This window comes from Aethalodelphis obliquidens, unplaced genomic scaffold (genome assembly GCF_003676395.1).
Source record: "Aethalodelphis obliquidens isolate GAN/ISIS:26980383/991018 unplaced genomic scaffold, ASM367639v1 scaffold59, whole genome shotgun sequence".
Taxonomy (NCBI): domain Eukaryota; kingdom Metazoa; phylum Chordata; class Mammalia; order Artiodactyla; family Delphinidae; genus Aethalodelphis; species Aethalodelphis obliquidens.
This window is the reverse complement of record NW_020838003.1, coordinates 2280550-2299581: the sequence shown is the minus strand read 5'-3', so window position 1 is coordinate 2299581 and position 19032 is coordinate 2280550. Positions and strand designations below refer to the sequence as shown.

Genomic DNA, 19032 nt, shown 5'->3' with positions numbered 1-19032 from the left:
GAGCTAGGATAGTTCAGCCACTGAATAAGAGAATGCAAAGTTTAAGAATAGGTGAAGACAAGATGGTAATTTTGGGGTTGGAAAGATGAGGTAGTTGTCTTCTGATTGCTTCTATATCCTGAGTGAAGTAAGAATCACGGCCATAGCTTAGAATGATGGGGAAGAGGGAAGTATTTGTTCTGATTTCCTGATATTTTTTTCTGCTTGGAATCTTTGGCCACTTCATATGCATGTGGCCTGAGCAATCATACAGGACCCTGCACCCAGAAGGAATCCACACTTGGTTTAATGCTCTGCTGCTGCAGTCTTGAAATTCTTAATAATTTTTTAACAAGGAGCCCCATAAGTATTTCGATTTTTCACTGAGCTGCAGAAATTAAATAGCTATCCTTGCTGGGAGCTTTTGAATCTTTGTCACCAGTGTTCTAGAATTTCATGAAGTATCATGGTATGAGTTTTTTTCAGCCATTGAACTGGGTCATAATTTGGCCTTTTCAAAACAGTAATTACAGTTGACTCTTCAAGAACACAGGGGTCAGGGATGCTGACCTTTGGCAAAAATCTGTGTATAACTTTACAGTCGTTTCTTTTTATCCGTGGTTCCTCATCTGCACATGGACATCAACCAACCATGGATCGTGTAGTATTGTACCATCACTACTGAAAAAAATCATATGTAAGTGCACCTGCACAGTTCTAACCTGTATTCTTCGAGGGTCAGTTATAATGTCCTTCAGGTCTAAGGAACTTCCTTGCATTGCTTCAGTGACAATTTCCTCTTTTCCTTTTTCCCTTTATGCAAGTCTTATAGTTTGAATATTGAACCTCTTGTACAAATGCTCTAGTTTTCTCATCATTTCCCTCCCATTTTGTATGTCCTTGTAGTTTTGTTCTACTTTACGGGCTACTTCCTCAACTTTGTTTTCCAATCCAAATTCTGGTTTTTCTTTTTCCTTCTATCATATTTTAAATTTATTTCTAGTTTTTCAGTTCATGTTTTGATAGTCTCTTGTTTCATAGTCTCTGTGTTATCTTTTCTAACTATAGATTTTTGCTTTGTTTTGTTTTCTTCTGCTACTGGTATTTTCTGTATCCTCTGATTGTGTTTGTTTGTTTGTTTGTTTTCTCATCTCCCATGTAAGAGACTCCTCTCAAATGTCTAGTGAATTTTGGTTTTCCATACATATTTTAAAATTAGACAATAAATATTATTTGGAGATTTTGTAGTCTTTGTGGAAAGTATTGACTCTGCGCTTTGCTTCAGGGTGATCATATAATCCAGACATTTTGTTGTCCTTTACTCTTGGGTCTGTTTGCTTCTTCAGAGAGAAATTTTCCTAATTTCCTGCTTAGATATAGAAGTTTGGCAACCAGTCTTCTGGCCATCAGTGGAGAAAAGGGAGTTGGGATCTCACTACTTAAAATGCTGACTTTCATTTATGTTCCCTATTTTCAATACAGCATCTCATCCTTGCTTCTATCTGAGTTCAGAGATTTTCTGGTTCAGCAACTTTATTGACTAAATTTTCAGTAATTTAGTATAATAAGGGAAGGTTTGTCACCTGGATGCATAGAGAGAAGGGGGATCTGAAGAGATAAGTGCTCTCTAATTTCATTTAATTCTTCAGTTAAACCAACCATCTTTCATATCTACCTTTAAAGTTACTAGTTTCTTCCATTTATGATGATAGTCTAAATTCTGTGGCATATATCAGCTTGATTTTTATTGGCCTGTATACAAGTTTGCTGGGGCTGCTGTAACAAAATACCAAAAAGTGGGTAACTTAAAGCAAGTAAAATTTATTGTCTCACAGTTCTGGAGGAGGATAGAAGTCCAAAATTAATGTATCAGCAGGGTCATGCTCTCCAAGAAGGCACTAGGAAAAGATCTGTTCCAGGCTTCTCTCCTAGCTTCTGGTAGCCTCAGCAATTCCTTGGCTTGTAGATATATTACTCCAGTTCTCTACATTCCCCAAGACATTCTCCCTATGTGTTTTCCCTCTGTATGTGTATGCCTTTGTGTTCAAATTTCTCTTTTTTATAAGGACACCAGTCATGTTGGATTAGGGTCCATGCTAATGACCTCCTCCTAATTTGGTTAAATCTGCAAAGATCCTATTTCAAAATATGATCACATTCTGAGGTATTAGGGGTTAGGACTTCAAGATGTCATTTATTTATTTATTTATGGCTGCATTGGGTCTTCGTTGTTGCGCGCAGGCTTTTCTCTAAGTGGCAAGCAGGGGCTACTCCTCCTTGTGGTGCGTGGGCTTCCCATTGCGGTGGCTTCTCTTGTTGCAGAGCATGGGGTCTAGGCACAAGGGCTTCAGTAGTTGTGGCATGCAGGCTCAGTAGTTGTGGCGCACGGGCTTAGTTGCTCTGCGGCATGTGGGATCTTCCCAGACCAGTGATCGAACTCGTATCTCCTGCATTGGCAGGCAGATTCTTAACCACTGAGCCACCAGGGAAGCCCCAATATGTCATTTTTTTAACAGACACAGTTCAACCCTTAACAGCCTCTCTCCCCATTTTTCTTAAATTTCAGCTTTTGCCTGTCTGTTAAATGTTACATCTTTTCTATCCACTTTCCAGATCTCAAAATTTTGTTGCCTATTTCTTATGCACTGTTACTTACTTCCCAGTTCTCTTTGTCCTTATGAATTTATGTTTTTGTTATTTCTTTACTGTTTTGATAGAGTAGAGATAAATGTGTGTGCTCAATATTCTACACGTAACCAGAATCTCCAGAATAATCTTTTTGAAACTTAAATCATATTATATTGTTAGCCAGCTTACACCACCCAAAGGCTTCTTGTGACACTGTGACTTATCATACTCCACAAGGATCAGCCCCAGACTAATCCTCCCAAGGCATCTCCTACCACTCTCCCCTCACATGCTCCACTCCAGCCATACAGTGTCCTTGCTATTCTTCAAAATGGCCAAGCATGTTCCCACCTCCAGCTCATTCCCACCTCCCACCTCCTTTAGATTTGCTCATTTCTCTTCTTTCAGATATTCACAAGGCTTGCTCCATCACAGGACATTTCTATTATTCAAGTCTCCTTCTGAGAAATAAACTCTCCTGGACCACTGTCTCAGTTTGGTTTCTCCCAAAACAGATTCTGAGACCAAGACCAGATGCACAGAGTTTATTTGGAAGGTGATCCCTGAAGGCAGAGTGAGGAAATCAGAAAGTAGACAGGGAAGAGAGAAAAACCAGTGAAATTCCACCAACCCCCTAAAAATAGTAGTTAGGTGTTTTAGGCTAACTAGGAAAAAATGTTTGCATGTGGAAATGCACAAGAAAAAACTTTCCTGGCAAATTAGAGAATTGCCAAATTAAAAGACACATGGTTTATATTGTTAAGTGCTTTACATTAAAAATGTTTCATTTCATTTTTAATAGTAAGCCCTATTTTATAATTATCTTCTCACTTTGGTTTAATAACTTTCACTTAAAAGGCTTTCATGTTTAAAACTTAATCCTTTCAGTGACCAATTTATAACTGACTCACAGTTAAAGTATTTGAAAATTTAACTTTTCCTTTTGGATTTTCTCACTTGAAAGTATAATGCATGTTATGACATTAAGTAAAGTCAGAATGGAAATTATATGTGTACTGTGAGTATAATTATGTTTTTTTTTAAGTAGATATATGGGGGGAGAGAGTGTAAACTAGAAAGCAAAGGAGTGATGTGATTACATTTCTAGAACTGAACCATAATTTTTCTCCCATTGAAGTATCCAGATATTCTATAATGTAGTTATAGCACTTCTATAGAAAAATTATATATTCTAAGGATTTTCTTTATATAAATTCCTAATATCTTGTTTTTCATTTTATCTGTTGTCTCATCAATTTACAAATTATTTCCAATGTTTACCCAGTTACACTGTGTATACCAAGAGCTCCAGATGGCTTCTTACAACAAAGTTAAAGCAATCTTGTTTCTATTAAACACACTCCATGAAAATTTTCAAAAGATAAATGATGCAAATGCATTTTGACAGGGCGACCAAACACTAGAATACTTAAATCTCTCATTTGCTCTTTGGGGTATGTGGGAAGGCTCTGCAACATTATTTAAACGGTGACAAAATTCTGTTGAATATACAAAGGGGATTGAACAGGGAGTTAGGGAGCCTGAGTTCTAATCTCTGGTCTGCTTTAAACTGCTCTGCAATTTGATGGTTTTCTAACCTATCTGATCCTCAGTCATCATCTGTAAAACCTGAAGATTACCAGCCTCTCCCACATCACAGTGCTGGTAGGCAGACAAAGTTAGAGTACATTAATGTTACTTTAACTTAATTGGTTGTGAATCACAATCCAAAGGCAACTGAAATTATAATTGTGGCAAGTGTCTGATTAGCAGCACTATTAAACAGGCCTAATTTAATTCTACAAGCTTAAAGCAAATCAGAGTTTGAGAGGAAAAAGAACAAGTTTAGCAAGAAAGCAATAAAAAGAAGAAAATAAGTTGGAAAATACCAGAGTACTCAAAAGAAAGGCATGGAATTTTCAGAAACATTATCTTTAATTAACCAAAAAGTTCTACATTAATTACTATTAGTAAATTATGTTTCCCCAGATGTCTGGTCCTTTACTAAATGGTTGCCCGTAATGGTGGCTTCAATTTGTGTGCTCTGCTATCTTCTTCCAACAATACATGCACACGTAGCCTTTTGGTTCATGGATAACAGTCCTGTTTGCAAACCCCTTTGGCCTGTTTCAGGTGCTCAGATCAAGTTTGTGGAACAGAACTGAATTAATTACACAGGTCTTTGACTGCTACTTAGCATATAGGCTTGTGCAAAGAAAGCTACCCAGTTTCAATAGGGGCCAGGAGTCCAACAGAATTACTGCTGCTTCTTGCAGAGTTACTTAAATGCCTAATGCATTTTAAATGATCCATAAGTTATAAGGCAAGAAATTTACAAGTAATGTATTCATATATAAGAAAAAATAACACTGTAAAAATTTTTTTTCTTTGACTTCTAGGAATCAAAAATCTCTCAAGGTGAGTATAACTCATGCACTAATGATATAAAAATATCTTATTTCCCTAATTCTTAGATACCTTAGAAAGAACTTAAAGGTAAAAATATTACACATCTAAAGAGTATTTTTGCATTGCCTTTGTACACCATTAAGCAACTTGAATTATTTTGTCAGCCAGCTAATATTTTAACCACCTGTGGCTTTCTTGGTGTTTATCCAAATATTTGTTTTTTCACGTAATGTTCACTCCATGGCCATGGTAGCTTTTAAACATTAAGTTCTTCTACCTTTGGACTTCAGGGCATTAATAGATGATAGGCATTTCTGCTGTGTTTTCTATGAGGGGAAAATTATTCCACAGTGGTTGGTATGTATAATTATAATAAAAAACTAGCATTTACTGAGCCCTTATCATGTGCCAAGAACTGACTTTTACAAGTATTATTTCACTTAACCCTCACAGCAAAGAAAGGAAATTGAGGCTTAGAGGAGTTAGGTAAATTACCCAAGGCCATAGCCCCTGTTAGTAAGTTAGTCAGAATTCAAATGGAGATCTGACTTAAGCACCATGCTGTTAGTTCAAGAGCAGTTCACTAAATCTTGCAGCAAATTCAGTTTTAAGAATATAATATATACTAAGAAAGACTTGAATAGTATAGCCTTTCTAATCCTTCTATATATAATCATTATTTTACCTGTGCCTAGAGCTATAACAAAAGAAGGAAGAGGAAGAGGCGGAGGAGAGAAAAGTAGGGAGGGCTGGCCGCGGGGAATAATTTTTTAATTTTTCTCCACTGGAAAATAAAAGTTAAATTCCAAAAATGGATGATTTGGATCATATTAGTTGGTTCTTAAACGATTAGCTCTCAACTCCAAATCCATTCTTCTTTTCTGTATTTTGTAAAGCTGGGACTGAGACTCTGAAAATTGCATTTCTCTCTCGTCAGCTAATGCCTGCTAAAATCTACCAAAGGGAGCATTAGAAGGAAATTAGAAAGCAGAAGGAGGTCTAATATATGTAATGTGGATAAGAGCAGAAGTTGCTGGAATATGAAAGATGCAACAGATAAATTCATTAAACACAAAACATGGTTCTTTAACATTATTAACAAAATGTCCGAATCTCTGACATAACTGATCAAGAAAAAAGAGAGAGAAAGTGAATGTCAAATCTTTATGTAGCATACCTTAAACTAAAATAATATTGTATGTCAACTATATTCCAATTAAAGAGACAGAGAGAGCAAAAAAATATGAATTTAAAAAAGAACACATAACCAAAGTTAAAACAGAGATTAAAATAATAATAATGGAGATTTCTGACTCTGGGCATGACAGACCAGGTGATTTAGCTCTTAATCAACAAAAACTCTAACGTCAGTGGAAAATGGACAAAGGGAAAATATGAGATCATCAGAACATATGATAGAAAACTTCAAACATGCACAGAATAGAAGAATAGTATGGGACCTAGACTTCTGAGCAGTGGGTAGCGCTACAGCTTCTCATATTTCTGAAGCAGCACAATAATGTTACTTCTGGGAATATATAAAGAAAGTGGGAACTGGAACGGATTGCTGTTGTCAGGATAAAAGGCCACTGCTATAGCAAAGCTGCCATGAACAGCCAGCTAACAAGAAGGAGCAAGCAAAATTATAAAATATCAAAACTATATCATTCACAGTGATAGTGAAAGCATGTGACATTTGTGTACAATAGTGTACAAACTTTCTGAATACAATATGGCAATATGAATCAAGAAACATAAAAATATTCACACCGGGGGCTTCCCTGGTGGCGCAGTGGTTGAGAGTCCGCCTGCCGATGCAGGGGACACGGGTTCGTGTCCCGGTCCGGGAAGATCCCACATGCCGCGGAGCGGCTGGGCCCGTGAGCCATGGCCGCTGAGCCTGCGCGTCCGGAGCCTGGGCTCCGCAACGGGAGAGGCCACAACAGTGAAAGGCCCGCGTACCGCAAAAAAAAAAAAAAAAAAAAAATTCACACCATTTGACGTGGTAATCCATACTTTGCAGTTTATCTAAAGACAGGATTCAGAGATGTGCCCCAAAATTTATGTTCATGGTGGTTCAAAACAGTATTAAAACTTAACTACATGAACATACATGTCCTATGCAGATAGGGTCCTCCTTTTCACCAGAGTTACACGAATACTTGCATAAGTAAATTACATTTACATAGAATGTCTTTAGCCCAGCTTTTAATTAAGAAATCCAAAAACACTAAAATTCCCTGCTCCCTCCCAAAATCAGTCAAATAAAATGGTATCACAATGGTCATTCCAAATGCAAGATGATAAAAATAGTTCCAGAGATTGGTCCAGCAATTTGTATTTCACAAAATATCCATTTTAAGCAGCCTACTAAAGTATAATTAAGAATTAGAAGGTGGTAACTGGTCAGAATAGCCATCGTTAAAAAGTCCACAAACAATAAATGCTAGAGAGGATGTGGAGAAAAGGGAACCCTCCTACACTGTTGGTGGGAATGTAAATTGTTACAGCCACTATGGAGAACAGTATGGAGGTTCCTTAAGAAAATAAAAATAGAATTACCATATGATCCAGCAATCCCACTCCTGGGCATATATCTGGAAAAGGCGAAAACTCTAAATCAAAAATATACATGCACCCCAATGTTCACTGCAGCAGTACTTACAAAAGCCAAGACGTGGAAGCAACCTAAATACCCGTCAACAAATGAATGGATCAGGAAGATGTGGCATATGTACACAATGGAACATTACTTACCCATAAAAAAGAATGAAATAATGCCATTTGCAACAACATGGATGGACCTAGAGATTATCATTCTAAGTGAAGTAAGTCAGACAGAGAAAGACAAATATCATATGATATCACTTATATGTGGAATCTAAAATATGATACAAATGGACTTATTTACAAAACAGAAACAGACTCACAGTCACAGAGAACAAACTTAGAGTTACCAAAGAGGAAAGGGGGGGTATAAATTAGGAGTTTGGGATTAGCAGATACATACCACTGTACATACAACAGATGAACAACAAGGTTCTATTGTATGGCACAGGGTACTATATTCAATATCTTGTAATAACATAAAATGAAAAAGAATATATATATATATATATATATATATATACACACACATATATATGTGTGTGTGTAACTGAATCACTTTGCTGTATACCAGAAACTAACACAACGTTGTAAATTAACTATACTTCAATTAAAAAACTAAAAATTTAAATGAATAAATAAAAACAATGGGAAATATTCAAGTAGTTGTTCCTAGTAAACAGGATCATGACTTAATATTGTTCTGCTTTATATTTTTCTGTACTTAATAATAATCTATTACGTTTTCTTTTTTATTGTACTAAAATGCACATAACATAAAATTTATCATCTTAACCATTAAAAAAAATAATTAGGAAGGTGAAATTGGAAAAGCAGCAAGAAAAGAAAACGCATAGTCACATAATCAACCATAGATCTTAGACTAAAGATCTAAGAATTAAATAAATACAGGGAAAAAAGAGAAACTAAATAATTAAACTTGACAAAGGAGTCTGCCTAAATCACCTCCTCCAGGAAACCTTCCCAGACAATTTGTAATTTGAGGTAGTGACCTTGTGAGTTCCCATTGCCCTTGTGCTTTCCCCTAATTCATCATGCTTACAGTGCTCATAAGGTGATGGTTTATTTATTTCTCTTAACCCCCATCCAATGGTGTGACCCTGAGATTGAACACTGTGTCTTTATTTCTGTGCTACCAATACCTGCCCAAAGAAGAATTTGATAAATGTTGACTGAATGAACTGGGGATAGAAAAAGTAGGGAGAGAGGATACTTTTTCATGAAAAGAGGACTGATTTACAGAAATGATAACAACGTTTAGGGATAAATTCATATTTCTTTTAATAAAAAATATGAATTGCTAGGTTTCTCGGTTTATGAACAAGTTAAGGCCTGTGCTGAGTTTCTTCCGCTTGCTTCTCCAGATCCACACTATGCCCTTCTCCACGCTCATCTGTGTCACACGAGACTGACGTGCGTGAACTGCAGCAGCTGAATTGCTTGTCCTCTAGATTCCAGGGGATTCTGTCAATAGAAAGCCCTGGTAGCAGATTGGGGTTGGTAAGAGAATGAGGTGAGGATATTAATTTCCCAGGCTCCCTGCCTGCTGGTCACCATGAATGGGCTGTATCTCTCTGTAGAAGCTTTAACCCTGGTCAGGCAGTCCTCTCCCTATAGCTGCCCTCTCTCATTCCTGGTATCTGCTCCCTTTTCTTGCTTCTTGAAGCCTAGGAGAAGTACCATCCCCCCATTTTGCTAAACCAGGGATAGTTTGCTTTTCTAAACTCTCCCCACACCTTTGTAAGCAGTCCTATTCTCAATGGCCTACTTTGAGGTGTCTGCTGATTCTTGCCAGGACGGTGACTATTCAAAGGCCTTAGTTCACAATTCTCCACAAGAGCTCAAAAAAGGGACAAACTTTATGGTTGACATTAAGATCGTCTAATGAGTTTGGGGACTTTTTTTAATCCAAAGATATAATAATAAATATCAAGAGGATTTTTTGAGGCAGTGTTAATTAGCAGAGGAGTTTTACTGTGGGCAATAGTTAATCCATCTGGGAATTACTAATATAAACTATAGTTAGAAAATAGCAGAAAACAATCTATCGGTTATAATCCAGGAAAATCATCATTATTACCAAGATACCATTATAAAAATGATGCAATTTAATCTTGAAATTTTGAAGAATAATTAAGAATCACTATACAATAAATTCTCCATTATGCTATCCACTTTTATATCTTATACTCTCAGTGCTTAGAAACAGCACCTTGTACATAGAAACTGAGAAATCATTTATTGGATGAATTAATCAGAAACAACACTGAAAACAAAACAGGAAATGTCACCTTACACTTGCATAAAGGGGAAAATTCCACACTGGAAATATTGAGGCATTCTGGTAATTACCTAACAATAAAAACATAATGGACCTGAAAATGGACCCTGAAAATAGTAAATACTCATGAACAAATAAATGAAAATGATTGACTGGATTTGTACGATGACAATAGATGCCATTTGTTAGACATCTATACCCTGTTAAGTAATTCACTTATGTTAGCTTCAATTGTCACATTACTGCCCAGTGGAGGTGGTCAAGGAAGCCTTCTAGGAGGTAAAATTTGTGTTGACTCAGAAAGGTGGAGCAGGAATCATCCATGAAGATGAAAGGACAAAGAATGTTCTAGGTAGAATGCCATCATACACAAAATCACAGAGACAAAGAGAGTAGGATGCATGTCAGGAACTTCATATATTTCAGTAATGAAGAAAGGGTGAAGACTGGAGACAAAGTGGGATTTTATCATGAGGACCACAGGGATCCATTATTTCTACATAGCAGTGTCATTATCTAATGTTTGTTTTAGGCTTGTGTATGGAGCAGCAGTGAAAAGATGATTGTTATAAAGATTAAATAAATAGTAAAGGTAACTAATCAGTGTACTATAAAGCACTGTCCAGACACTAGTTATTTTTCTCAGGTGGTTGCTATACTACTTTCTGCCCTCTGCCCAACTGTACCAGCGTACTTTCTCAATCTCACCTATGGCTCTGTGCCCCATTAGCTGTTCAGTCTGTCAGGCAGTCACCCAATGGCGTTCAGACCTACCAGAGTCTCCTGAAGCTGTGTATCCTTTATCTGACGTGTTGCTCTACAACACTCACTGGGATGAGAGTGCCACCTCGTGTTGCATCGCTGACTGTTCAAAATCCCCAACAGGCTTTCTTTTCACTTGAACTTCTTGTGGATAAGGTTACTCAAGCTTCCTCCCAGGAGTAATTTGGAAAACAAAATTGCTAACAAACAGTTTCCCAAAAATAACAGAAAAAGAGTCCAAGACCTTTTCAATACAGTAATAGTGTTAATGCCTGAATTTAGTAGATTTGTCCCTACATGCTGGAAAATGCTTAACCTATGTCCTTTGAACTCTTGCTATATTTGTTTTTTAAAGATTTATGGGTTTTTAAAAAAATTATGTTTTAAAATACAGCTGAAATTATGATCTGAGAACTGACATAGGTTAAGTAGAAACCTACCCTGCTCTCTCTCACAGAGGCCCATACTCAATAATAAGTTCTGAGAAGGGATTCCAAGAGGTTGTTTGAAAGTACATTCCTTGATGCCCGCAAAAGAGGCTACAAGCCTTTGCAGGCAGACCAACTATTTAAACTATTTTAAAAGAATTATTAGAGAAAAAAATGTTCTTAAATTCCTGGAGAATGACCATGCCTAGATTCTTTTTGCCTCCTCCTCCCCACAGTTCTCCACAGGCACTTTTGCTTTACTTTTCTCCTCTTCTGGAGAAATGAGCTCCCATTTTTTTCTCATATTTGTTGAAAAATGAGCTCCCAACATCTGGGAGCTTATTTCTATTTTCTTAATCAAAGTATAAACCAATATACTGTCACTGTACACACATGATAAACATGTAATGCAAATTGACATTCTGTCCAAGAAAATAAAGCCTATATTTACTGAGCATTTTCTATATATTAACTCATTTAATCCTCACAAAAATCTACTAATGTAAGTATTATTGTTCCCATCTTAAGATTGAAAACTGAAGCTCAGAGAGGATTATACAGGTTTCCACATCGGGAAGTGGTACAATCATTTCAAATCCAGGTCTCTCTGATTCTAAACTCCTATGCCCATAATCATTATGCTTTATTGCCTCTAACCATAAAACTCCATAATTATAAGGATATACTAGTGCTGACTACCTCTTAAGTACAACCCAAGATAAACAAATTATGTGTAAATGTCAAAACTAATATAAATTTGGAAGTAAGATGATCATTCCAAACTTACCACAGGACTTCCCTGGTGACGCAGTGATTAAGAATCCGCCTGCCAATGCAGAGGACACAGGTTCGAGCCCTGGTCCGGGAAGATCCCACATGCCACGGAAAAACTAAGCCTGCGAGCCACAACTACCGAGCCTGCGCTCTAGAGCCCGTGAGCCACAACTCTGAAGCCTGTGCGCCTAGAGCCCGTGCTCTGCAACAAGAGAAGCCACCGCGATGAGAAGCCCACGCACTGCAACGAAGAGCGGCCCCCGCTAGCCAAAACTAGAGAAAGCCCGTGCACAGCAAAGAAGACCCAACACAGCCAAAATTTAATTAATTAATTAATTAATTAATTAAAAAAAAACTTACCACAAAGTTTCAGTATCAGGACTATGTGGTACTGGCATAAAGGTAAACATATAAATTAAGGTAATAGAAATGAGAGTCCAGAAATGAAGCCACACAGCCATGATCAACAGATTTTAGGCAAGGGTGCCAAGACCACTAATAGGGAAAGAACAATATTATAAACAAATAGTGCTGGGACAAATGAATAGCTGTATACAAAACAATGAGGTTGGACCCTTACCTCACACTAAACACAAAAACTAACTCAAAATATATCAAAGACCTAAATGTGAGAGCAAAAACTGTTAAATTTTTAGAAGAAAATAGGCATAATCGTTTTTGTGCTTTTTTTCTTAAACATCTTTACTAGAGTATAATTTCTTTACAATGGTGTGTTAGTTTCTGCTTTATAACAAAGTGAATCAGTTATACATATACATATGTCCCCATATCTCTTCCCTCTTGCGTCTCCATCCCTCCCACCCTCCCTATGCCACCCCTCTAGGTGGTCACAAAGCACGGAGCTGATCTCCCTGTGCTATGCAGCTGCTTCCCACTAGCTATCTATTTTATGTTTGGTAGTGTATATATGTCCAAGAAAATAGGCAAAATCTTCACGATCTTGGATTAGGCCATGGTTTCTTCAATACGACACTAAAAGCATAAGTGACAAAAGAAAAAATATATAAACTGGACTTTATCAAATTAAAAACATTTGTGCTCCAATGGACACCCTTAAGAAAGTAAAAAGTCAACACGCAGAATGAGATAAAATTTTGTAAATCGCATATCTGAGTTGTACTAAAATATAAAAGGAACTATTACAACTTAATAGTAAGAAGATAAATAACCCAATTCTAAAAGAAGCAAAGGATCCAAATAGATGGTTCTCCGAACAAGATATACAAATGGTCAATAAGCATATGAAAAGCTGCTCAATATCATTAGCCAATTGAGTTCAGTTATTAGTTCTAATAGTTTTTTGGTGGAGACTTTAAGGTTTTCTACGTATAGTATCATGTCATCTTAATTTTTCAAATTCTTGATTGCAGCACTGGCAGTATCTACTTTGATGACCCAGTTCTGCAATATGGATTTGGGTGTAGTTCCTGGAAATTCAGATAAAATCTCTTTTTCAGCACTAGCAATGTATCTCTAAGTAAGCCATTAATATCCTATAGGATAATTCCCTTTTTACATAGTGTGTATTCTGTTGCCTCAAACTGAACCCTGACTAATATACTACCTAATTTACCTTCAAAATCAAACCGGACAAGGACAATACAAGAATGGAAAATTGTATTAGGATGCCATTTATAAGTATAGATGCAAAATCCGAAATAGAAAATTAACAAATCAAATTCAGCACTGAAGAGCTAGAGCTAGAGGTGACCAAGTAGGGTTTATTCCAGGAATTCCAGAATGGTTCAAGCTCAGAAAACCAATTGGTGTGATTTACCACATTAATAGATTAAAAGAATAACATGACTATTTCCATTGAGGAAAAACTGCATTGAAAAAGTCAATATGCATTCATGAATTTTTTTTAAATAGCAAACAAACAATAGAAGAAAATGGGCTTAACTGAAGGTCATTTAATAAAAACCTTCCATAAGCATCATACTTCATGACCAAAAAACTAGAAATATTCTCTTTAGGGTCACAATACACAGATGCCCACTAAAGCCCCTGCTTTTCAATAATGTACCAGAGCTCTCAGATAATGAAATCAGAAAAGAAAAATAAATAAGAATTATAAAAATTGTGAAGAAAGGATTTCATCAATATTCTTCTTTACTCTCATTGTGCAGCAACAAGCCTATTACCCTTCAAAAATAGAATAAATCATCTCTGCAACATCCAACCACCTTTTTTCCTTCTTTTGTCAAGTGGAATGAATTGTGGCCAGTTAACTCTTTCCACCTTCAGTTCAATTAAACTTTACTTTTTCCCCTGGTATAGCCATTTATTTTAGATATTAAGACCTCTAAACCATTAAAAATTAGTGTTCTGAAGACAGGATGCAAAAAATGTATAAGTAGGGCATTAGGTATCTTTTTGTGAACCATCACTTATAGGCATTGATTCTCAGACCCATGCATTCTGGCTCTCAGGAAAACTGTACCACGTATTTTTTGCTGGTGTCAAGCATACAATACATTATGCAAAACAACATTCTGACCTCTCAAGATATTGCATTCCCACCTAGCACCATAAGTTAGGCTTCAGTAGTAATTTCTAACAACCTATAAGGCAGGTGGTAAGGAATAAACTGTAAACTATAAAATCAATTCCTTGGAGGCAATGCTGTGTGGGATAAAATGACAGTAAATAAGATAGTCAGAAACTCCACGCAATCAGGGTGCTACCAAAATCATGGCAGAGAGAAATACAATCTATATCCTTTCTAGCTACCTGCTCTCCACCTACTCTACTCGTTTATGGTACTATTGCAGGAAGACCCTAAGTGGAGGGCTCTCGGGATTCCTACCTCCTGGTATTCATGCTGTTGTATAATCCTCTCCTCTTGAGTGTGGGCAGAGTCTGTGACTTGGCTCTAGCCAGTAGATTATGGCAAAGGTAATGGAACGGCACTCCTGTGACTACATTATATTATATGGCAAAAGATATCATTTTCATGATTACATCATGTTATAAAAATCTCTACCTTAACACACTGGAGCAATGGACTCTCCTTGCAGGTAGGACTGGCTACATAATTTGTGGGGTCCAGTGCAAAAGCAAAATGTGAGACCCCTTGTTTGAAAATTATTAAGGATTTCAAAACAGCTACAGAAGAGCATTAAACCAAGTGTGGGCCTTCTAAGCACAGGACCTTATGTGACAGCATACAACACATGCCCAAAAAAGCCAGTTTTGTTTGTGGATTTGATGAAGTAAGTGGCCATGTTCATGAAGACTACATGCCAAGGAAATGCGGATAGCCTCCAGACAATAACCAGCAAAAAGCCAGGGCCTTCAGTCATACAGCCAACAACCTGAATAAGCTTAGAATTGGATTCTTCCCCAGTCAAGCCTCCAAATAAAAATGTAGTCCGGCCAACACCTTGACTGCTGCCTTGTGAGACGCTGAGTAAAGGACTCAGCTAAGCCATGTGTAAAATTCTGACCTATGGAAACTGTGAAATAATAACTATGTTGTTATAAGCCGCTAATTTTGTGATAATTTTTATGTGGCAATAAAAAACTAATGGATTTATCACATAAAACGTTGAGAATAAGTGCTGCTGTTGGCAAGTTAGGCATTCAGCAATGGTAACCAAATCAGCCTTCAGAAGTAAACATTGATGTTGCTACATCCATGCATAGCCTCTTTTCCTGAAGGATTGGGTCCATTAGAAGAGGTCTATCCATGTATTTTTCTTCTCAAACCTCCTTGTCTCTAAGATTCCTATCTTCCTCCTTCCAGGTCCATTAGCCAATGATGTTGAATGAGTATAGATTCATTACCCAGGCCACACCTGCCATGAAGTCTGGAGATTTACCTGAAATACTCAACATTCCACCCATTAGGAGGAATTCCTTCTTATGTTCCTTTAGTGTCAACTTTGAGTGGAGTTGTAAGGCAGTAGCAGTTTACTTCCACTTGGTGCCAGAAAATCATGTAGACTAATGTGTTAACCAGAGTCAAATATTTAGGTATTAAGAAACTCCCCACAAGAACTTAAATGAGATTGAGGGGAAAATGACAGTGTGGCAGATAGCTGGCTCAGAATGTGGGTTATCCGCTTGTGCAACTTACTTGTGTCTTGGATATTCTCAGGCTTGGTTCCTTTTATATCACTTTCATTTGATGATAGAATACTTCTGGACATGACCAACTGTTGGGTTACTTTGATTTGATAACACATGGTTCATAATGGGAAGCTCTGATCAAGTAGTCACTTTGTCTTATGATCAAGGATTTACTATTTACCTTTATGGTAATCATGCCCATTTGCCTCTATTGATTAAGTGCTTCTAATTAACTTTTGCTAACCTAGAATCTTTTCATCCTCACTGAAATGGAGGGAGTATATAAGATGCTGGCATTCTCCAGTCTCATGTATTTCTCAAGGATTTGGTAAAGAAATTGTCTCTGGACCCACTTTAGGAATACAGTTAGGAGTGAGGAGAGTAAGATGCATATAACAAATTAATCCAACACGTCTACCTCCCAAATATTTAATTCTTTTTTCTTTTGTTCTTTATGGTATGTCAATTTATTTTAATATGAACTATAGTCTAGATTTAAGTCAACTAAAACAGAAAACAGTTAAAACCACTCCCAGACGTTTAAGCTAGTGAATTAGAAATCAAATTTCTGAATAGGGTACCCTTATAGGTAAATTGCTAAATCTTAAATTATATTCTTCCTTTTTATTGGTCTAGCATGCTCAGATTCCATTATCATATGTACTGGTCAGATTTCTTTTAGCTAATTTTCAGTCTATGCCCTAAGTTAAAAATTTGAGAATGTCATTTCTTTTTTTTAAAACTCTTTAGCATATTTAGAAACAACACTCCCTGCCCACTCCTGGTGCTCATCTATAACAGTCAGCATTTTTAGTTGGAAACTAAAAATAACCAAGTTCAACTGATTTATGCAAAATAGGAAACTATTAAAAGGATTTGTGGTAGCTCATAGAATCATTAGGAAGCCTAGACAATTAGAGACAGGGCTTTGCACCAAAAACAGTGCCAAAAATCACATCATACAACTGGTTTAATGAGAACCCCACTGTGATTTCACCAAACAACAGTTGTTGAAGCCTACATAGTAAACAGAGCTATCTTTGTATACTAAATGCCACCCAATAGCATGGGTGCCACTACTGCTATAAAATTTAATCTTGTGCAATGACCTACACAGTGATCCAGAGCTCCTCTCACCTGATTCATTAACTCCCAATTCCAAGTACCCGGGCAAGATCATATGTCCACACCCTAGGTGCAAGGGAAGCTGAGATAGCAAGTATTTGACATTTTTAGTGTTTATAGTGGAAAGTAGGCTCTGCCTCCCACCATATTAACAAAATAGGAAGTTCCCAAAGTATAGGAGGGTATGAGTACCAAATGTCAACTATGATTGAAATTACACATATTATATGTACTCTGTGATCCACAAATTCTGCCCCTAGAACTCCTAAAGAAATTCTCACGCACATACAAGACAGGAACAAGGATGTTTTCTGAAGCATTGTATGTAATAACAAAAAAGTGTGTGGGGGGACACAAATGCCATTGGTAGAGGATTAGATAAATAGGTTGTGATATGTTAAAATATTATGTCATTTTTTTAAAAATTCATGTATTGTAAAACTACCGTGTCAGATACAATACTAAGCACTATGGACGGAGACTGGGGTGGGATGGGGAGAGGTTTACAAATATGAATTTCAAAAGACTGCTTATGAGATGTTCCCAATGAAGTGGAAGTATAGACACATCAGTATATCACTGGTACATATGTAATGTATCAAAGGATCAAATGGATCATGCTGTGATGATGCAGTTAGAAGAATCTGTCTGCATTAGTAGGAGAGGCATCACAGAGGAAGAAGATACATATATAAGTTAGGCCTTAAAATATGTACAAGAGTGTATGATGTAAAGGAGGAGAGTTCCATTCCAGGCAGTACAAATTTTACTTGTAAAGTCACTAAAGTTTGTTTTTCTGAAAAGTGCTTTTAAAGTACTTGACACTGTTCAGGAGATCTAAATAGACATCTCTCCAAAGAAGACATACAGATGGCCAACAAGCACATGAAAAGATGCTAAATATTGCTAATTATTAGAGAAATGCAAGTCAAAGCTACAATGAGGTATCACTTCACACCATTCAGAATGGTCATCATCAAAAAGTCTATTATTTAAATAAATGCTGGAGAGGATGTGGAGAAAAGAGAACCCTCCTACACTGTTGGTAGGAATGTAAATTGGTATGAGCCATTATGGAAAACAGTATGGAGCTTCCTTTATAAACTAAAAATAGAGTTAACATATGATCTAACAATCCCACTTCTAGGCATATATCCAGACAAAACTCAATCCTAAAAGATACATGCACCCCAATGCTCATAGTAGCACTATTTACAGTAGCCAAGACATGGAAGCAACCTAAATGTCCATCAACAGATGAATGGATAAAGGTGATGTGGTATTTATATATATATAATGGAATATTACTCACCCATAAAAAAGAATGAAATAATGCCATTTGCAGCAACATGGATGGACCTAGAGATAATCATATTAAGGGAAGTAAGTCAGACAAAGAGAAATATCATACGATATCACTTATATGTGGAATCTAAAAAAATGATACAAATGAACTTATTTATAGAATAGGAACAGACTCACAGACATAGAAAGCAATCTTCTGGTTACCAAAGGGGAAGGAGGGGGGTGTATATCTTAGGAGTATGGGATTAGCAGATACAAACTACTATATATAAAATAAATACACAACAAGGTCCTACTGTCAAGCACAGGAAATTATATTCAATATCTTGTAATAAACTATAAGGGAAAGGATCTGAAAAAGAATAAAGATATATATAACCCCTCCCAGCTACTCACCAGCTTCACCCAGCTACTTTCCTACCTTGCCCAGCTACCCGCCTACATCACCAAGCAGCTACTCACCAGCTTCCCGAAGCTACTTGCCCACCAGCCCTAACTATTCTCCAACCAGTCCTAATTACACCCAGATGTCACCCAGCTATAGCCCAACATCCCTCAGTTACTCACCTACTAGTCCCAACTACACACTGAGGAGCCCCAACTACAGCCCAACCGCTC

At 36.9% G+C, this 19032-nt stretch overlaps 1 protein-coding gene across 9 annotated transcripts in view; it reads right to left on the bottom strand.

Moving 5' to 3' along the window:
- ALB (albumin) overlaps positions 1 to 19032 on the bottom strand; it is a 140308-nt gene that overhangs the window by 59567 nt on the left and 61709 nt on the right. Inside the window, exon 3 of one of the 9 annotated variants that reach the window (XM_027087548.1) lies at positions 18422 to 18468. The exons of the other annotated variants lie outside the window; for them this stretch is intronic. The gene's annotated coding sequence lies outside the window, so the exon portion shown is untranslated. The remainder of the gene's footprint in view (positions 1 to 18421; positions 18469 to 19032) is intronic. 9 annotated transcript variants of the gene reach the window in all.